The following is a 23184-nucleotide window of genomic DNA, read 5'->3' as shown; positions in this document are numbered from 1 at the left end:
AACTACATTATATTCACTAGATATAGTGTATTCACCGGTGATAGTATTCACTAAGGAGTACATGTATTTATTGGTGCAGGCACTACATATGTATTATCGTTAATTAAAATGATTTGACATGTTTTTGTGTTAAATGCGAGAATGGGGCCGCATAAAAAAACTACGGCTATATATTGATTCTCATTTTTATGAAATTATGGCTTTTAAATTTTAACGATTATTATTTTAAATTATAGTATCATTATGTTGTTGATTTAGAATTAGTTACCAACTTTGCTTTACTTAAACAGTTAAATGTATTGATATTAGGATAACCACTATCCAATAAGAACAAGAAAAAATTCATAGTAGTTATATCCAAATCCCTTACCGATGCTCCTTCTTTCACCCCCTCTGGGGCATCTTGGCTAAGCTTCTTAACCTTAACTCGCTCTCACAGGTCACCACTTAACGAATCGTCCAACAATCGAGCCAACTCGTGAGAGTCAGGAACGTATCGGCTCCACCCTCACAAACTCGTTTCCCAACACCCAACTGGTCAACCAGAAGCGTAGCATTTGCAAATTGGTCTGCACCCATGGGCCATGCCAACATCATCACACCTGCTGCAATTCCTTCCAAGATAGAGTTCCACCCACAATGAGTCAGATACGAGCCTACAGCCCGATGTTTAAGTATAGCTAGTTGTGGAGCCCAACCTTTGACCATGAACCCTCGACCCAAACTGCTCACAAGGTCGTCTTTGAACCCACTAGGGATCATACAGCTTGAATCCCTTGCATTTACACTAAAAATAAAGTCGACGTTACTAAGCTTGAGTGCATGTGCTAATGCGCACATTTGCCTCTCATTTAACATGGCTCGACTACCAAAACATATGTATACTATCGAGTCAACGGGTTTTTTATTCAACCAGATGAGCAGGTCATGAGGAGGGCCTGCATTCATCCGGGTTCTTGCACTAGCCATCAGGCCATGTTCATCAGGAAGTAATGGGCCAACGGCCCAAACTCGATCATGGTCCATTTGTTTATTCATGTAGTCAATGTAAACCCCTTCTAGCCCATTAAATGTGTTGTACATAATTCCCCAACTTTTCATATTGGACAACATTACCCTCCTGAAAGATTCAAAATCATGGTCTCCTTTTTTATAACTACGTGACGCTGGTGGCAAGTGCCACCAAGGAAATTTGGGCGAGTTTGGGATATCCGAAAAGGAAATTAAAATATTTTCGTAGTTGTTTGCATTATTATTGTTAATATGAGATATGTCTCACCATAACGCATGAAAAATGGCCGAACCAAGAGCACCTGCAGTTAAAAACATTATTCGTTTAATGGCTAGGTGGGATGCGAGCTCGGTAGTCCACCCGAGAAATAAGTCGAAGATGATGATCACTGGCGGTGAAGGTTGGGATTTGAACCGTTTAACAATGGGATTAAACAACTATTGTGTGGAAAGTATTTTGGATATTGCCCATCATCCCCGCAACCCATTATTTTGGATATAATGGGTTGCGGGGATGATGGGCAAATTTCCGAATCAAGCAAGAGAAGCTTGTGTAGAGAAGGATATGAGGAGAGGAGAGGGTCAATAGTGGGAGGTCAGCTGTGTAGATGATGACAGTGATGGTGAGGCCGCGACGGTGGAGGTGGTGGGTGAGTTCGAGTGAGGGAATAACATGGCCATAGCCAGGGTAAGGGTAGAATAGTACGTGTGTGTTGTTGGTTAAGTGATGCACGTTTAAGGTTTAGGTAAGATTGTTGTTGTTGAGAAGGTATAATGTTAACACTTTTATAGGGCTAACGATTGTTGCTTGTTCTCGGATAGATTACCCTAAAAGTATCTGATCTCTTATATGAAATAATGCTATATTATGTTATAAATATTACCGATTTTTACATATATCCCCTCCCTAACTTCTTTTATTACATATTTTCTCAATGCTAAACCTTAAATTACATATTTACCCCTCTAGTCTTCATTTACCATTTTACCCTTTTACAACTATGGGAAAATGCCCCTGTAATTATTTGAGCTCAAGTGAATTTTACGTAATTTGACATTTTGACTTTGATACTTTTTTATAACGCTTTTTTTATTGTAATTAATAAAATCAATTTAAATAAATTTATTTCTTAACCTAAATATAGAAAAGCAGTTGAAATTTTATATATTATATAACTATATCAGTGCATTTTATAAATAACTACTACGTAATTATTTGATATAATTTAGGAAAGCGATATATATATAAATCCCTTTATACAATATTATGTGAGATAATTTGTTGATTTATCATGTTAGAAATGTTGAACCTATAAACCATGTAAAATTCTTATTTCTTTTTTTTTAATATTTGATAGCGATTAAAAAAATCAACCCCGACTGAATTTATTAGCTTCGATATGTTCGTCTTAAAACTAACTCGATTTTTGGTTTGGGTTTAGATTGGAGATATATGTAATTGTTACTATTAAGAATGTGATATATGTAAATTAGTTCATTAAGGGTAAAATGGTCATTTAGTTAGTTAATTTAAATGAAATGGGAGATATGTAATATATATGGTTTAGGGAGGTGAAATATGCAATTTGAGGTTTAGCATTGAGAAAATATGTAATAAGAAAAGTTAAAGAATGGATATGTGTAAATGTCCTTAAATATTATAAAAAATTATATTGCAATATTTTATGCTATGTCTATGCTATATATGTTACGTATGCTATATTATGTTATGTTATATGTTATATTATATTATATATGTTATCTTATGCTGTGATATCTTATGTATGAGAGAATCCATTCCAAACACAAAATACTAAATATTATCAGAAAAGATGAAATAAATTTAATTCGCTCATTTTTTTAATCTGAAAGAAATAATATAAAGGGATAATATGGCCAGAGTTGAGGAACGAGTAGTGTAGTAAATGTGTGTTGCATGTAGTAGGAGACATGTTCATTGTTTTGATAAATATAACGCTACGTACTGAAACTCCTGATAGCATTACGTATAGTGGGATAAGTAGGTTATAACCAAGGAATGGCGCCGTATTGTTTAAATATTGTGTTTATAGTGTAACATTGAGACCATACTAAAGTGTTTTCGATCATTTCTCCTCTTATTACAATTTATTTATAGATTTTTTATATAATAAATGAAAATTGTATTTACTTTTAGTCAATAATATTAGGTTCCAAAAAGTATTTTTCTTTAAATATATTGATTTTTTAAGGCAAATTATTACATCAATTTTGTTCACTATGAAACCAGCTATCAGTTAAAAAAAAAACATAAACAAATATCGTATTGATTATGGCAATACCGGTACCGATGGTGCTACCGAAAATACTGAAAGTGACATGCATCAAAACCAAAAAAACATATAAATGAATACAGGTTGTTTGGTACCGACACCTAGGTTTTTTGATGGACACCGGCAGTGGGTTAAAAATTGTGAAGCTATATTTTACAATACTAAAAGATACTCTATTGAAAATACAGTTTTGTCTCTATAAAATTAGCTTTAAAAAAAAAGTTAATGAGTACACGATATTAACACAATTATATTTATTAAAAACATAAAATGAAATTAAGGTGCATTATTTTAATAATATAAAAGGTGAAATTAAAAATTAGAAAAAAGAAAATAATTAGGCATGACACTATTCACTCCATTGCCTCTGGTTATTAATATAATAGTTGACAGATATTGTAATATGGTCATTTAGGTTATAAAGGAGCTAAAAATAAACCTTTACATCTCTGTTTATCTTTCACCCATCCCTCCTTTCATATTAGCCCACATTATCTTTTCACTATTTTATCTTCCTATGTTTTATTGTTTCAAAATGGTATGGACTTTTATTTGATAATCCATTATTTAAATAATTAATACAAATAAATAAAACCTAAATAATAATTTATGAATGTTGAAACTATAATAATAAAATAACTATTAGTTTAGATAAAATAATTGTAAATTATTTGAATTGTCTAAATTTGATCATTTCAAATTGAAAAACATTACCTAGATGCACCAAAATTGCATCGTTTAAAATTTAGATATCTACTGTTTGGTGAGCAATTGACTTGTGTAAATATGCTCTAACAAATCCAAGTAAAAACTGTTAATAAAAGTAATTATATATTGTTAATTTAATAATATTATAATAATGGTTGCTTAATAACGTTAACAAAAATAGTATAGCATTAATAGTATAATGACAATAATGGTATAATAATATTATATAATAAAAATAGTATAGTATTAATAGTATAATGAATATAATTGTATGTCATTAATAGTATAATGATAATATTTGTAAAATAATTATATACAAAAAATAAAAATATAATAATAAAAAGTACATTTGCGGATGCCGGCCTCATCACGCGGTTCGGGTTCAAATTGAAATTAAGGTGTACCATATCCTATCATTATGCCATCATACTCTTTTGATAAAGTAAAATAATGAAGCTTAGGTGTCAAACCATATTTAATTCTAACATAATTTTCCCTTAAAGTCTTCTAATCTTACATCTTATTTATCCTAACTATCCATAGGTAATGAGTCAAAATTATTTTGACAATTGGGTTATAAAATAGTTAATTTTCCCTCATAATATTTTAATCACTCTTCTCATTTATTTTAGCTATCCATGGGTCATGAGTTAAAACCATTTTGACAGTTAGATTATAAAATAGTCAGGAAGTTAAAAATAAAATATTGATTGAAAATCAAAATAGCCAATAACAATCTTTTTATAGGGTTGGTTTGTTCATTTGATGTCATTTTTTCCATGAACGCTATATGTTGCATTATATATCAAGCGTAACTAATAGATTTGGTCTAAAATTATTAATATTAGATGACGATGGGAATACTTATGATAAAACAACAAATGTTGTATATAAAGAGATTTTTTTCAAATTTATAAATTTAAGATTCTAGATATCTTATTGTTTGTATTATATATTTCATTACTTTTCACCATTATTTTTGTTCCTTAATTTCAAATAACGGATCTTAATTGCTGTTATCATTTGACAAATTCCGTGTAATATACGGGTTAAAAAGCTGGTTATTTTAATAATACAAAAGTTGAAATTAATAGTATAATGATAATAAAAATGGTATAGCGTTAATAGTATAATGATAATAATGGTATAATATTATAACAAATAAAAATATAATAATAAAAATTACACTTGTGGATGCCGCCTCATCACACGGTTTGTGAAGAGGTAGGTCCCAGCAGAGCCCAGTTGGACCCGTAAGACTCACCTTGAACAGGGACGTCTGCGCAACGACCAACTGCTCCAGCAGGACCCACCATGCTCAGAGAACCTTACGCGCAGTACGCCAGCTGTACCCGCAGGGAAAGCCTCCCAATGGTGAAGTACCCCGCCTGTTCCCGCAGCTGCGGATACAAGCCATCAGGGAAGGCTACCCGCACTAATAGCAAGGCTACACGCACAAGGTATTAGCCACTTCAGTAGTCACATGAAGGAATGAGCAAGGCAGGAATACTCCCGCCTAAATGAGCCAGTCCGTATGCTTCTGGAAGATCTTTCGTACTATACCTACTAAGGTATGGGCGGAACAGACAATTTGACCAGAACAGCCCATGAATCAATCACAGGGTGACAGCTCACCGACAACAATACGAGGAGGAGCACCCTCTAGTACTGTTTGTCACTATTAGCCGCTGCCTACTCACCAACCCTTACGATGGGACGTGCGCAGCCTACAGTTGGTGGAACAGTGCGTAGCCGGCAGTAAAGGAACAGTGTACAGCCGACCTTTACTGTTGGCCGTAGCCTATCCACCAACCAGCATGGCCTGTGCGTAGTCCACTGTTGGTGGAACAGGAATACTATTCAGCCGGCTGTACCTTCTAGGAAACCTACCTTCGGCTATAAATACTCCAACACCTTGGAATGGTAAGGACATCATCTGATATCTCAATATTATCTAGCAATCTCTTAATATACACTTATATTCAGAGCAATCTAGTCTGATTCTCACGCCGGAGGGTGGTCACAAGGAGGAACCCCCCCCCCTTCTCAGTGACGAGCTTACGGTGTCTGTTTTGCAGGTCCCCTGAAGAACAACCTTCTCTGCTGGACCTCATCCTCGTGGGAAACATTACTTAACCCTCAGATTATCCGTAATCTGCCCCGGGTCACTTAGTGTTTCGTCATTGGCGCCATCCGTGCATAAAAGCTAGAACTAATTCTTAGTTTTTTCAAAGTTTCTGAAGAAATGGTTAACGTTACTCCGGTCCCAAGACCAATAAGTGATCAAGAAACCCCGGTGACCACAACCCCAGTAACTGGGAACACCGGCGGTTATACAAATCTTACGAACACTACCCCGGCTACCCAAGCCGGGGCAAGTGCAGTAAATATTCCACTGGGGTTCACTGATGCCAGTTGGAAAAACGAACGAGGGTCCCTCGCCAAACACTAGATCAAGTGAAGGCGTGGGCCGAAGCACGTCAGAGAGAGTTCCAAGCTGAATTGGATGAACGCTTGCGTTCAGTTCAACAGGCTGACGAATTCGGCAGTACTCGCCAAAATCTCAATATGAACAGTGAGTGCGAGTACTCAGACGACGAGAGGGAAGAATCCGATACCGACGCAAACCCTCGCCATAAGGCGAAAGGGAAGCGTAAGGAAACGGACTTCCAACCGAAAAGGAATTTCGGAGAAGCTTTTAAACCAACAAATGCGGAGAGAAACCCGCGTGACTTCTCCAAAACCTTTAGACCAACTGCTACAAATGCAGGAAAGTCAAAGTTCGCAAGGGACATTGCGGAAGCAATCGCCCCGAGAAGTGCCAAACAAATGTCCAACATTGGCACCTATGATGGTCTATCCGACCCAGACGACCACTTGAACAGATTCATTGCGGGGGCAACCGTCAGTAACTGGACGGAACCCACGTGGTGTTATATGTTCCAGATGACCCTGGTTGGAGCGGCCAGGGCATGGTTCGATCGTTTACCGGTCCACCACATTTATGATTGGGTGGACTTTCAGAATAAGTTCAGCCAGCACTTCAGCCAGCAGAGGAAATATACTGAAGAACAGTGGACGATCCTCAACTGCGTTAGAGAGGAGGATGAATCTTTACTAGACTTCATCACCCGCTTCAACTCTAAAAAGCTAAGTCTCGGCAACATAAGTGAAGATCTTGTTCGCGCCGCTTTCATCCAAGGCGCCGAATACCCAGAGCTTATCCGCACATTGACGGGTAAGGATGGCATGCCATCAACATGGGATGCCATCATGACGGCGGCAAAGCGCTTTGCCGAGACGGAGAAGCAACTGGGAAGGGATTTCCCCAGAGTACATACCTCTACACGCAGAGGACAAGAGAGAACAATGTTCGGATCGCCCGGCAGAACAAAAAGAGGAAGCTAGGTATCTGGCAGTCAAGGGTAAACTTTGACACCTCATCCAGCTCTCACCCTCTTGTTGGCGGAAGAAATCACACACACCCTTCAAGCCAAAAGCACCGGTGGACGCCACTCACCAAAAGCGTCACGGAGATATTTGCCACTGAAAAGCTACCATGGCCAAAAGCTCCAATGATCCGGCAGCGACCTAATGCGGATCAGAGTAAATCCTGTGACTTCCACGGGACAAAAGGTCATAGTACGGAAGAGTGTACATCCTTGAAGGATATTGTTGAAGCATTCGTCAAGGATGGAAGACTGGCACACCTGGTGGCATCAATCAAGAAGGGAGGAAGGAACGACAACCGGTACCGAGGCAACGGACGAAAGCCCGTTGACATCAGCATCAACATGGTTCATGGTAAGATCAGAGGAAGAAAAAGACGAACGATAGAACCATGTGCGTGGAAGGAAGCTGAGGTGCGCTTCCCGCGAGTGCCAGGAGGACCCAGCAAAGAAGGCCCTATCGTCATCAAAAGCCAGCCGGGGCACTACATCACTTCTCGCACTCTTGCTGACAACGGCGCCTCATCAACGGTGATGTACAGGCAGTTCTTCGACAAGCCAGATGACGAAGACAAGGAACGCCTGGAAACGATCTGCGCCTCGATGGAAGGGTTTGATGGCAGCACAAACACCCCCCTGGGTATCCTATCTTTCCCCGTCACTCTTACGGATGGGAAACACTCCCACACCACACATACGACATTCTCTTCGGGAGAGACGGGATGGCAAGATTCAACGCCGTGGTATCCTCAGTCCACGGCATGATGGGATGGCCAACAGCTGAGGGTGTAGCGATGATCACCGGCATTCCCCAGGTACGCATCGCATCCGTCTCATCTAAACCCAAACCAAAGATGGCTAAACCAACCATCACCGAACCAGAAAGATGGGCCTTCAACGGCAAGTACCCTGACCAGGCCGTCACCATAGGCCCAACAATTGTTGATCCCACACGCACCTTACTCAAGCGCTTATTACAAAAAAACACTGACATCTTCGCGTGGACACCAGCTGACATGACTGGTGTACCCCGAAGTAAGGCAGAGCATAAGCTCAAATGCGATCCGGCTGTTACGCCGATCGTACAAAAGCGCAGAGTAATGGGGCCAGAACAAACTAACGCGTGTAGAACCCAAGTCAAGGAACTCCTTGACGCAGGCATCGTACGCGTTAGTAGATATCAAACTTGGGTTGCAAATCCCGTTATGGTACCGAAGAATAACAAACAATGGCGCATGTGCATAGATTTCAAGGACTTGAACAAAGCATGCCCCAAAGATTGTTATCCGTTACCCGAAATTGATCTTAAGGTGGATTCGTTGGCACCGTTCCGCCTTAAATGCTTCCTGGACGCGTATAAGGGGTACCACCAAATACACATGGCCGTTGATGATCAGGACAAAACCGCTTTCCGGACGCCCGATGGCACATTTTGTTACCAAATGATGCCATTCGGACTTAAGAATGCCGGGTCCACATACCAACGCCTGATGGATAACCAGTTTCATGCCCAAATTGGGAGGAACTTGGAAGTCTACATGGATGACTTGGTCATCAAAAGCACTGACCCAGAAGCGATATTGAAAGACATCGAAGAGACTTTCAACACGCTCAGGAAGATAAACATGAAGCTCAACCCGAGCAAGTGTGCCTTTGGAATGGAAGAAGGGAAGTTCTTGGGGGTCATCGTCACTAAAGATGGCTTCAGAGCGAACCCTGAGAAGGTCGAAGCCATTATCAAAATGGAATCACCTACTACCATCAAACAGGCTCAGACACTGAATGGACGACTAGTGGCACTTAATCGCTTTTTGGCAAACCACGCGGATAAGTCGTTTCCCTTCGTGTCAACATTGAGAAACTGTTTAAAGAAAACGCACTTCCGCTGGACACCAGAAGCGGAAGCAGCTTTTCAGGAGATTCGGTCACGCTTGATCGAACTCCCAACGCTGACAGCACCAAAAGCGGGAGAGGAGTTAATCCTATACCTTTCCGCAACTGATAGAGCAACCGGGGCAGTCCTGCTAGTAGAACGAAAAGGCATCCAGATGCCAATCTATTATGTCAGCCGTATCCTAACAGACGTAGAAACCCGGTACTCTACCCTCGAAAAATTAGTCTTAGCACTTATACACGCTTCACGCAGGTTAAGACGATATTTCCAGGGTCACCCAATCACCATTCTCTCCAACTTCAAACTTGCAAACGTTCTAGGCAAACCCGAGTTATCGGGACGCCTAGCCAAATGGGCAATTGAGTTGGGGGAATACGCGATAAAGTATAAGCCAAGACCAGCCATAAAAGGCCAGGTTCTGGCCGACTTTATTGCAGAAGTGCCTGCATCGCGGGAAAAAGAGTGCCAGGAAGAGGCTCAACCCTCTCCAGCACAAGACATCAATGATGTCTGGCGACTCTACACTGATGGAGCAGCCAGTAACGAGGGTTCAGGCGCAGGGCTGAAACTAACCAACCCAGCAGGCCAAGAATACACTTACGCTATTCGACTGGATTTTCCAAGTACGAATAACGAAGCCGAGTATGAGGCATTCTTGGCTGGGCTGAGAATTGCGCGTAAGATGGGAGTGAAAAACTTGGAAGCCCACGTGGATTCCATGTTAGTAGCCAATCAAATCAACGGGACGTACACGGCCGTGAACGACACAATGGCCCTGTACCTCGCACAAGCAAAATCCCTTATGCGCGATTTCAACGACTGCAAAGTCATACACGTCAAGCGAAGTGAAAACAAATCTGCGGATGCGTTAAGCAAGCTTGCATCATTAGCCTTCACCCACTTAGGAAAGGATATCCGCATTGAACTCCTCGAGACACCTTCGGTCCCGCACAAGGAAATTTGTGTCATCCAAACCGGCACAGAAACATGGATGACACCAATAATAAAATACCTTGCGGCAGGTACACTACCAGAGTCAAAAACACAGGCAAGAAAACTACGCTGTAAAGCACTGAATTATCAACTCATCGATGACATCCTTTACAGGCGTAACTTTCTTAGCCCACTCTTAAGATGCGTGGACAACCAAGATGCTGATTACCTCCTACGGGAAGTACACGAAGGCATCTGTGGAGTACACGCAGGTCCCCGCGCTGTTGTAGCTAAGCTAAACAACGCGGGATACTTTTGGCCGGGGATGCATACGGATGCGCTGGCATACATCAGAAAATGCAGGTCTTGCCAGCTTTACGCACCCAACACGCACCGCCCGAAGAATGAACTTGTTCCAGTCACCTCTTCATGGCCATTTCAAAAGTGGGCCATCGATGTGACAGGCCCATTTCCTACAGCAGCAGGAAATGTTCAGTTCCTAGTGGTAGCCATCGACTACTTCACCAAGTGGATAGAAGCAAAACCCTTAGCCCAAACAACCGCGAAACATATCAAAAAATTTATTTGGGAATTTATTATTTGTCGTTTTGGACTTCCACAGAATTTGGTGAGCGATAACGGCACCAACTTTGCTGACAAGAAGCTACAACAGTGGCTGAAAGAACTTCAAATCACCCACACCTTTACATCAGTGGCACACCCGCAAGGTAATGGTGAGGTGGAAAAAGCAAATAAGAGCATCGTCGAAGGCATAAAGAAAAGACTCTTGAAACACAGATCCGGCTGGGTGGACGAGCTTCCGCACGTCCTTTGGGCAAACAGAACACTGAAGAAGGCCAGTACGGGAGAAACCCCGTTCAGCCTCACCTATGGCACTGAAGCCATGGTCCCGGTCGAAATTGGTTTACCCTCACCAAGGGTCTTGATTCAGCCAGAAGACAATGATGCGGAAAGACGGTTAGATCTTATGCTAACCGAGGAACGCAGAGACTTAGCCGCAGTGCGTGAAGAGAACTACAAGCGACAAATGCAGAAGTACTACAACACGCGGGTAAAACTCTGCAACTTCAATGTAGGAGACTACATACTGCGTAACAACGAGGCTTCGAACCAAGAACGCCCAGGAAAGCTGGCCCCGGTCTGGGAAGGGCCATACATTATCAAAGGAGTCCTGGGAAAAGGCGCATACCGGCTCGAAAGGCTCGATGGCACTCCCATCCCAAGAACATGGAATGGAGCTCAATTACGCAAATGTTATATGTAGATCAATTCCAAACTTGTAAAGAAAAGGCCTAGAGCCACTTCTAATGGAAATGATTCTCCTTTCACAATGTGTTGATAGCCTTACCTTTATACTTATGAACTTCCCACACTGATGTGCCGGTATTCACCGCATAAATGGGGGAAGAAGTAAGTCGTTACGTGTGGAAGGCGGCAAAACCCGCATAAACACAACGCTAAAAATCTCAAGTTTTAAGGAAAACCTACACGCAGGTCAGATGTAAGTAAAGTTTAGCCATCCTTGTAAGTGCAAGTGACGGCCTTACCCGCACAATCACGAACAAGGAAGCAAAACTTCAACCTATCATCTACCACGTCCAAAGGTTAACTTATTCTGAACACTTAGAAAATTTCAAAGGAAAAGATGAGGAAAACTTCCACGCAGGTCGGATATAAGTAAAGTTAAGCCATCTTCTAAGTGTAAGTGACGGTCATACCCGCACAATCATGAAAGAGGAAGCGAAACAAACTTATAATTTACAACGTTAAAAAGTTAACTTATCTAAGTACTAAAGAAATTGCTAAGTTAGATCAAAACATGCGTAAAATAAACAAGGCAAAGAACAAACACAATCTTTATTCCATCAAATTCAAATATTACAAAGATAGCTATACAAAAGCAAAAATCTACGCTAATGGTGGAAAGGGATCTTCAGAATCAAGCTTCAGGACCACTTCCACTTGGACCCGCTCCATCAGTAGAGCGTGGTGGTTCAAGGAAAGCTTTAAGGATAGCTAGCCCATCATCAGCAGCAGCGACTTCGTTCACCTTCTCCACCACCGGATGCGGGAAGGCGGCATACTGATTCACTGCTTGGTCGTAAACAGCTTCAGTATCAACATTGTACAAAGGGAAGTTGGAAGGCGGGATGCCTTTCTCAACGAACCCTAGACCAAGCAGGAAGCCGGCCTTTTCCCCATCCTCATGAGAAGCGTTGAGGGCTGCGCTCATAGCATCGTCATAAGACGTCTCTGAGAAGACCCGATGCACAACCTACAAGAAAATATACAAGTATCAGAACCTTTTATATTTACAAAGAAAAGCGTAAAGACATGAAAAGCTTACCTGAGACAACGCTTCTCGAAGAAGCCATTCCTTGGCAACCAGAGCTTCTTGGAGGGCGGCTTGAGCTTGGGTACAGGCGCGTTCAGCTTCACTTTTATTAAGGTTGGCAAGCAACACTTCCTTTGCAGCAGCCTCTTCGACGCCCTTTAGCTTCCGCTCAGTATGGTCAAGCACCCCCCTCTGGTCCAAGATCTCCTGGAGCTTTTTGGCGTCTTCCATCGCCAAGGCATCATGAGCCTGCTGGAGAGCCTCTAATTTGGCTTTAAGCTCTTCATTCTCCACGCGTAGAGGCTCAGCAACAGCTTCAGCCTTGGTGGCCCTCTCGGATGCGTTCCTTGCAGTTTCCTTAGCCAGCCGAAGCTGTTCATTAACAGCTTGGGCAGCCTTGGAACGGGCCTCGAGTCGAGCCTGAACTTCAACCTCGAGGGCCTTGAAGGCCTTCTCCTTTTCCGCAGCCACTACGGAAAGCCTTTGGTTCTCCTCCCGGACAGCCCGCGCCTGAGCCACTTCTTTAAGGCGAGCTGCTTTTAACTTGTCGTTTTCACGACAAAGCAGCTCGACGCGCGGCTGCATCCGGGCCTGGAGAACCCGAAGCTCATTGGTTAGCCTACCCTCCTGGTAGCTAGCCATGGCTTCCCCCAACGCACCACTGGGAGCAGCGTGACGAGCCCATTCCACGCACTCCACAGGGGTGCGAAGGGTTGTTCCTCGGCGAATGTTCCATCGTGGAACATACACTTCATTGGAATCCGACACTGCAAAAAACATAAAGCAGTTAGGAAAAGATGATAAAGAAAAAATATATATATAATGGGCCAAAAGAACCCTACGCACCTGTAGGGTCAATTACAGACCGATAGCCGCCAAACCCATCACCTGAACCCAAGGGAAATCCATCCAAGAGGTCAGGCAGATGGGAAGGAGGCAGAGGTTGGCGGAAAGCCCCATGCATACCTGACGGATCAGCCGTCGTTGCCGATGACGGAGGCATGGTAGAAGCCGCCGCGGTCGCCGCCGCGGAATCCGCAGCAAAAGTAACCGCCGGCTCGGTGAAAGATGCGGTAAAAACAGCACTCACAGCCGGCGGTGACGTCATCACAGCTGGAACAGTCGGCTCAAAGGAGTGAGCAACTGAACCAGCGGAAGCAGGCGCAGGCGCCTGGGTCGTCGCCTCAGGTAGGCTGACCAAGCCTACCGTCATTGGCGGAGAGGTACTCTTCTGCGCTCCACCCTGGAATGCGTCAACATCCACGCCTGCACAAAGAAGATAAGTGTTAAATGATATATATTAAGCTATGAAGATAAAAGCTAAAGGAAGTTGTACTTACGGGTTTTCTTGAGCCTAAAGGTACGGAGAGGCGGGGACGAACCCGATGGAGCCGGCCTCTTTGCGCCGCTCAACGTCGTCTTCTTGGGCTCGCCGGAGGTGACAGTCGCAGCCTCCGGAGCGGTGGTCTTATCACCACCGGGATTCCCCGCCACCTCTTCGCTCTCGGTCTCCGAATCAGACCGAGGCGCCGGATCGGCAGTGGAGGCCACCTTCTCCTTCCCCTTCCCGACGGCAGCCTTCTTCTTCCGCACCAACGGAGGACCATCTGCGGATTCCTCATCAGAACATACGATTAAAGGAATTCCAGCAGAGGTTTCAACATTGAGGGGTCGAGGGTCGAATAGCGCCTTACCTGGCCGCCTGGCGCTAAGGATCTCGTGGCCTAGCGGATAGACCTCCACGAACCGATCCGCCGTTTGTTCTAGGATGGGTAACTCGTTCTCGTCTAGAGTGCGAGTACCCATCCGAGCGGGACCGTCAGCCTCCCGCGGGTTCAGGAGCGACTGCAGGTCGTTCCCCTCTGAAATAAACAGAAAAAAGTTAGAAGAGATTCTAAATCAACAAAAAGAAACAAAGCATACCGTAAGGAACAGAGTTCGAACCGTATTCGAGGACGATTGGGATCTTATGCGCATCCGCATCCTTCCACACCCGGCTCATCCCCAGCATCACCATCCCGGACTCCGCAAACCGGTAAACCGGAGATTGGACTCGGGATATCTTCGAAACCATTCCGCCTCCTCGTAGTTGGAGGCGTGAAGGCTGGGAAGTGCTTGCCCGTTCTTAAATTTCATGGCAAGGGGGATGGCGCGAGCGGAGATGTAGAAGAACTCTCGCTTCCACGAGCGAAGACTGCGCTTGGTTGCGCAAATCTTCAAACCCTTGATCCGGGTTATCAACGTGTACCACCCCTGGATGCACCTCCAAGTGTAGAAGGTCATCAGGCGGTCAACATAGGGCTCAATGCCCAGAATCCGGCACACCCACTCGAAGTGCCGGATCTTGGCAATCGCCATCGGGTGCACCTCGGTATGGTGCACACCGTGCCTCTCAAGGACACGGTAAACAAACTTTGTCAATGGGAACCTAAGATTCCCATAAACAAAGAATGCGGCATAAACCCCGATCTTGCCTCTGGGGGCATCATACACCGTCTGGTGGGGTTCAGGAAACTCAGGCTCGAGAGACTCGAGCATGAACTTCCTGACGATGTACTGATACAGATCGCCAGGCAGAGCACACTGGTACTCGCCAGCAGTACTCTTGTCATCGGCTGTAGATTCGAGATCACGAGACGATATCTTGCAAAAAGAAAGAAGAAAACGATTTCAAGAGAATGCTCGACTGAAAGATGAGTATTCACCGGAAATCGTTCTTAAGATGAAGAGAAGAGTGAAAGTGTGGATTACAAAGAACCCTCTCCCCCTTTATATACTAATCGCAATTAATGCGATGAATTTAATGCGGAGGAGAGAGAAATCGAAGGTGCAATGAAACTATGACACGTGGCAAAAAGCAAGCTGGCAACAGCTGTTGAAAGGACGCGTACCATAAATTTCGCGGCCACGCGCCCGAAAAATCGCGCCCACGCGCCTGAAAAAGCGTATGGAATGACCATGTACTGTCACGTCACCATAACTTCCTGCACGTCCTGACACAGTCAGAAAAAACCGTCGCACGACGTTTCAGAGGTTTGGACTGTTCTTATCCTTTCACCAACTCTTCGAATTTCAAAAAAATTCAAAAAAATAAAAAAGATTCAAAAGTAGGCGGGAAAATACCCCTTACCTTGGTAACCAAGTAACCATAAGACGGGTGCGGGTACAGTGTCAAGGCAAAACCCTTCACATACTTAGCACCCGCAGGGAATTGGCACCAGGAATACCTTGGGAATAAAGTAACCGTAAGACGAGTGCGGGTACAGTGTCAAGGCAAAACCCTTCACATACTTAGCACTCTGCAGGGAATTCAAACCAAGAAGGATCTTCTGGGCCATGCTTGCGGAAACGGGAATAACATCCCCGCATGACGGGAACGTCGAGAACTATATTGTTTGAAACTCCAAGATGGAATTGGTGGTTTTAGCATAATTGATCACTATGTTGAAAACTATCAAAACCCCATGGAGAATCCACACAAGTGGGACTCAACGCTCCTGACTTGCGAGAAGGTTACAAACCTACCCGCTTCATACCCTAAGATCAAGCAGAAAAGTCGGGAATTTCTGCGTGACATCAGGAAAACCGCGGGGAGAATCACCACGGAAAACCTAAGATCTAAACTCTTTTCAAAACCCCTTGCTAAGTCCAAAAGTTCACCTCACTTATTAATAATTCATGAGAAGAACATTGGACTGGGGGGACTTGAAGAGGTAGGTCCCAGCAGAGCCCAGTTGGACCCGCAAGACTCACCTTGAACAGGGACGTCTGCGCAACGACCAACTGCTCCAGCAGGACCCACCATGCTCAGAGAACCTTACGCGCAGTACGCCAGCTGTACCCGCAGGGAAAGCCTCCCAATGGTGAAGTACCCCGCCTGTTCCCGCAGCTGCGGATACAAGCCATCAGGGAAGGCTACCCGCACTAATAGCAAGGCTACACGCACAAGGTATTAGCCACTTCAGTAGTCACATGAAGGAATGAGCAAGACAGGAATACTCCCGCCTAAATGAGCCAGTCCGTATGCTTCTGGAAGATCTTTCGTACTATACCTACTAAGGTATGGGTGGAACAGACAATTTGACCAGAACAGCCCATGAACCAATCACAGGGTGACAGCTCACCGACAACAATACGAGGAGGAGCACCCTCTAGTACTGTTTGTCACTATTAGCCGCTGCCTACTCACCAACCCTTACGATGGGACGTGCGCAGCCTACAGTTGGTGGAACAGTGCGTAGCCGGCAGTAAAGGAACAGTGTACAGCCGACCTTTACTGTTGGCCGTAGCCTATCCACCAACCAGCATGGCCTGTGCGTAGTCCACTGTTGGTGGAACAGGAATACTATTCAGCCGGCTGTACCTTCTAGGAAACCTACCTTCGGCTATAAATACTCCAACACCTTGGAATGGTAAGGACATCATCTGATATCTCAATATTATCTAGCAAACTCTTAATATACACTTATATTTAGAGCAATCTAGTCTGATTCTCACGCCGGAGGGTGGTCACAAGAAGGAACCCCCCCCCCCCTTCTCAGTGACGAGCTTACGGTGTCTGTTTTGCAGGTCCCCTGAAGAACAACCTTCTCTGCTGGACCTCATCCTTGTGGGAAACATTACTTAACCCTCAGATTATCCGTAATCTGCCCCGGGTCACTTAGTGTTTCGTCAGTTTGGGTCTAAAAAGCACTGGTATCAAGACATGCTGAATTGTGTTCCCAACCGTACTGGTTGGTGCCAAACACCAAGCCACTTCATTAGATCCACCCTCTCACACTTAAATTTTCTTCAAGTAAATACACACATTTAATGCCTATTGAATTGCTAAAATAAATCCAGCTTTAATTAAATGTTCATCAATTTAGATTACTACTCCTATATAAGTATGCTTATTTTATGATCCTTCAATATCAACAAAACAAGGATTAACATGGCAAGGTCTTTGATTTTCGTCATCTCTCTTTTGTGGCTTATGACCATTTTTCGGTAACTTTTAGCTCTTTTGGTATTTAGTATAAGTAATTAACTCTAATCAATTTAAAATGAAAAATGATACATATTTTTTACATTTGCAGGGTCGAAGTTGCTAGAAGCAAAACAAACTTGTACCGACACTCACTTTTTGCCCATATGTGACAAATTTGAATGCGGTCATCTATGCCTCCAAATACATGGATATCGTTCCTATGGAGAATGCAAGAATGCATTTCGGTGTCGTTGTTACTATGACTGTCCGGATAAAACACACTACGATTCGTCAAATTTCTCCCCTCCATTCCCGTATTAACTCCTCATCCCATTCTCTCGATGTTTAAGACTACAAACTATAAAGTGTTTTTTTCTGATTTTATAATAGAATATGCGAGGTGAACTTTGCTTGGATTGATGGTAATGTAGTTTTTTTTTCCCTCTTGGCTAGGCTTTTAGCAAGTCAGATTTCGTATTTAATATATACATCCTCAGCCTTTTCAAAAAATAAATAATAAATAATTGATGTGATTCTAAAGAGTCCTTACGAAAAGTTATTACTTTATATATCTACTAGTTGGATTCTCCTACATGTTACTGTGGAAATTCGTTGCACGGGGAAATTTGCTATATGTATAAAATATAAAAGGGATATTGGATTTTAATAATCCTAACTAAATATTATTGGCCGATAATAATCTCAACTGAGTTTATTGTCACTGGTGGTGTCAAATTTTTAAAAGTCTGTCCTTAGTGGTCCCCTGCTAAAAAAGACTTAACGGCGCTATATTTTTTCTGAATTTCAAACTAATGTAATAGGGCTTTTGACTGGAAGGAGGATACGAGCCGATTAATGTAAAACTTAGTTTGAAACGGTGTTTCAAAACAATGAAACAATGCTTCAATGTGGGTCTTTAAACTTCCAATTAAGGAAAATCAAGTCGTTTGAATCACAGTTTCGAGCTAAGTTTAACATCAATCAACTCGTATCCTCCATTCGATCCAAAGCCTTAAAATATTAGCTTAAAATTCGGAAAAAAAAAATGTAACGCCGTTAAGTCATTTTTAATCGGGGACCACTAAGGGCAACTTTTTTAAATTTGTGACCACTAGTGGCAATAAACTCAGTTGGAATTATTTATCGGCCAAATAAAGATAAACGATTCATATTAAAAGGCTTTAACGTTTAAATTATCTTACTATCGTTGAATCCATGGTAATTGCTTCTTCGAAAAAAACGGTCACCATGATCATCTATATCCTCCTCCTAAGAATTGCCACCATGATCATCCATATCTTCCTCCTTTGTATCCATTAACAATAAAAAATATAATTTTATGGCAATCTAGATCTTGAAATACCATTTTGTGATAAAAGTGACCCAAAACATAATTTGTAATAATGCATGACAAAGCAAATAACGCTTCACCTTGTTTAACTATACACGTCAAAAGACAATCAAAATCACTAAGTAAACAAACTAATTGTCAAGAAAAGTATAATTAAAAAGGGCAATGACAATGCCCATCAAAGCAACAAACACGCAAGGAATTAGAAAGCACCCTAAATGAAAAGAAAAAACCCCGAAAGACTAAAAGAAGACTCTCAACAAATTAGAAGCAATATCAGGCAAAAACAAAACCATATACACCTGAACTCTATTATACCAAAACATTAACAAACCGCATTAAACAAACTGTTAATACCATCTTATCCATTTGCATAACCACAAACTAATTCATCCGGGTCCAAAAAAACAATCTCAAATAAAAAAATATGTTATAAAATAGAGAGAATAGAGATGAAAGATATTTCATTAATGTGTAAAATATCACTATCACAATGATGAATATATATAGTAGAATGCATCTCAAAACCGGAAATATCATAAGTATCTTGTTCAATCCTCATAATGAGATATAATGGGGAATAATACCTGCCATTAAGCCATAAGTTTTATAACACTACCCCTCATACATATCACCGTTCATTATACATATTAACAACGTACTTCAGGAAGATGTTAAGTTGATACTTTGGGGACCAAGAAAATAAACCAATAATTCTGGATTAGTTATATGCCTCATTAAAAACCTTACTAAGAAAACCCAATTGGACAAAACTTAGTTAAGGAAAAAAGTGTGCAACGTGTTAATGCCCCCCCTTAAATAATTCACTTATTTCAATATATAGAACTTGCTCTTCGATGATGAGTGCCCGACTTGATCTTTGTGTAGTGTTTTCATATCCGCATTAAGTAAATTGCATTGTCTTCATAATAATTGTCCGGTTCTTCTTCACTAATTATGAATTGATACTTCTTATATGTATTGATTCTTCTTCATTATTTCTGAATTGATGTTTCGTGTTGAATAACTGAACTTAGTTGCAAGCATGCTTCGCTAATGTTGTTGTAACTTCACATTGATTTGATAGTGTTGTTGAAGTTTGTACCATTGACTTTAAAGATATTGTTGTGTCGATGTGAACACATAACTTGTCTTAGATCATATTTTATTTATATCTAGTACATTTGTTCATCATAAGATGCTCACATTCTTATGATGTGAAGGGAAAATATAAAATTTCACATATACTCGAACTCCAAGTCGAGGTGTGTTAATGTCTTTCAAAATCCCTCTTTAGAAGTTCAACAGCTACTCTCGATGATGTTTTTATCATCACTGTAAACAGCGATTTATAATAAACTTGTAGAGTGGCTATTTTGATAAATACATATATGATCGAACTTTCGGTCGAGGAATCATTTGGATGAGTCGAAGTTTTATTAAATTCAAAAATTAGCGCTTTAATAGTTCAACAGTTCCTCTCTGTCACACCCCAACCTACGGCGGAATGCCGGGGTGCAACTGATCGCACAGTAGCTCGTAAGACACTATTAATGATAAAGTGACATTATCTAATTATTTAAATTTAAATATTCACGTACATCACATAATCCAGCACAAAACATTATCCAAACAAAAACAAATAAGATCATGATAATTTTGTTGATATCCTAAAGGTAATCAATCTACTCGCTTGTCTTCACTTATGTCATGTAAGTACCTGCAACATGTATGAAAATAATTTGTCAACACAAGGTTGGTGAGCAAAAACATTATTTAATAAATATAATAAAAAACAATTCTTATGCGAAAACGAACTACAACAATTAAATTGCAGCAATAACCAATAATAAATCCATTTATCATGACTCTATGTTAAGCTACTAAGATGGCGTGAGATCTTACTAATGAGGATGAGGATGAAGCCACCAACAATAAAGCATTTAAACAGTTAGGCACTTTACATGTTAACAAATAATTGAGCAATTCACGTGAACGCGTATATTAGAATTGTAATTTAAGGATGTGAAAATAATACCTTGCAGTTTATAAGATACATGTTGTCCTCAAAACATAAAAATTAAAATAGGGGAAGTGATTTACTCACCTTACAAATTGGCGAATGAAAGTGTAACATTCGTTATTTTTCAAACCCGAAACTCGACCCATTTATATATTTTTTATATTTATTATTATTTTTTTTGTTTCATTTGTTGTTCGAACGTTCGCAATCAAATAAGATTGACGAATTAATATTTATGTGGTTAATTATTGTTCACTTTATTACGCTTCACTCGGTTCTAGTTCGTTTGTTCTATAAAGTATCATAACTATTAAGCATGTACAATTTTGATCCCTTAACCATGTTTAAACTAACTTGAATAACCAAGTTAACTACAGGGGCCAAATTGCAAAGTTTTAAAAAGTTATTTTAATTTTTTTTCCTTCTTCCTTTCCTTCTTGTCACCGCCAACCCCCCCTCCCCCACTTCTTGATCCATCAATTAAGCCGGGAATCACGGATTGTTGTCATACCTAGTCATAAGCTTGATAAACACGAAATAAATCACAACATTTTATTGTTAATTGACAGCTCTAGAATGCGATATAGAGTAGAAGTCCTGCTCGATCAGTCTTAGGCGTTAAACTCCAAGTACCCGTGTGAGGTAGGGGTTCCGTTTAAGTTATTATTTTATTATTGTGATAATGGATTAAACCATAGTCGGGGGTATAGCCTGAACCTTTATCATAGTTAAGTATAATATAACTTTTCATAAGCAAAGGTTATAGTCAAAATATTGTTTCTTCATGATTAAGAAACGTAAGCATTTATATACAAGAGACATAGTCAAATTAATATTTCTTTATGATTAAGAAATGTAATATTATAAACAAAGGCTATAGTTAAATTAATGTTTCTTTTTGAAGAAGAAACCCAGTATAGATGTTTCTTCATAAATAAGAAACATAGAATATTATTGATAAACAAACAAAAGGACTAAAGGTCTAAATATTTTATATAAACAAATGATTTATCAAGGTTTAAAGCTATACAAAACAGACTACGGGTCTGAAGCTAGATCATTGATCTAGATATTTATACGAAGGTTATTCTCGTACTATAGGTCCGAGGTAACAATCAGAAATCAGAAGCAAAAATTAGTAACAGAAACTGATCATCAATATAAAACTGATTATAAACAGAAAAGGTGCTAAAATTTTACAAACTCTTTTAGAGTCAAAATGTTTGTATAGGATCTATGAATCCTTAAAACCTTGTGTTACAATAATAAGCAACAGACACTTTGATTAAAAGTATGCATGTGACTGGATCCATTCACACATCTATACGCCTCTGGAAGTCAACTGGACTGTTCAGAGAAATGATTGTGTGTGTATGTTTTAATGGTACATGTACTTAGGGTAATCATAACCCATTAAGTTGGGTGCCTAATAAGTTATCACGAATGTATTATTGTTGATTTCACAATGGTATTAAAAAGATTTTACAACAGAGTTAGTGTCATTCATCAGCTGTGTGCTGACGTATTTTTCCCCCACGTTTCAGGGAAACAGTAAAGGTTAGATCAAACAATCAAGACAGACTAAAAGATTGTAGATATAGTCATTAGACGTTATCTGATGGCTCGCAAATTTTGTTTCAGAAGATTATAAAGAATCATATTTTTGAAAGACACGTATTTGAATTATCAAACGAGTATTTAAATCTCGAGTTTTCAAAATAATAATATTTTATTCGAAGACTTCCGCTAAAAGAATATAACTCTGGTAATATTTGCAAAACATGTACAAACTAATGGGGGTGTGACAATTTAATAGATCAGGTTCGCAATTGCATATCACCATTTTGTTTTCAATTTTGTAGGTTAGGGTTTGGGTTTATCTGTTAATTTTAGGGATACGTTGACCGTGTTGATATGTCATAACTCATAAATGTTACTATGTTAGGTTAATTTGTTAAATATTTGTTGTGGTGATATATGTTAGGTTAAATCAAGGTAAAGTCGAAATGGATTGACTCTTTTCAAAAGAAAGTTTGATGAAAATCTAGAGGAAAAGAATAAACGTCACACAGTTTCATCACAAAGTGAGCCACAATCGCAAGAACAAGAAAATAATCCACAAGGGCCATAACCACAACAACCACAATCAAATACGCATGAAGTGGATCCTAACCAAAT

At 40.9% G+C, this 23184-nt stretch overlaps 1 pseudogene; it reads right to left on the bottom strand.

Moving 5' to 3' along the window:
- Positions 1-241: 241 nt before the first annotated feature.
- On the bottom strand, positions 242-23135 carry LOC143535734 (UDP-glycosyltransferase 89B2 pseudogene; annotated as a pseudogene).
- Positions 23136-23184: the final 49 nt, after the last annotated feature.

The sequence above is a fragment of the Bidens hawaiensis genome, unplaced genomic scaffold, assembly GCF_021521415.1.
Source record: "Bidens hawaiensis isolate Kalapana, Puna unplaced genomic scaffold, B.hawaiensis_p1.1 tig00010577_1, whole genome shotgun sequence".
Lineage (NCBI taxonomy): Eukaryota > Viridiplantae > Streptophyta > Magnoliopsida > Asterales > Asteraceae > Bidens > Bidens hawaiensis.
The sequence above is the reverse complement of the archived record's forward strand: the minus strand, read 5'-3'. Positions and strand labels throughout refer to the sequence as shown.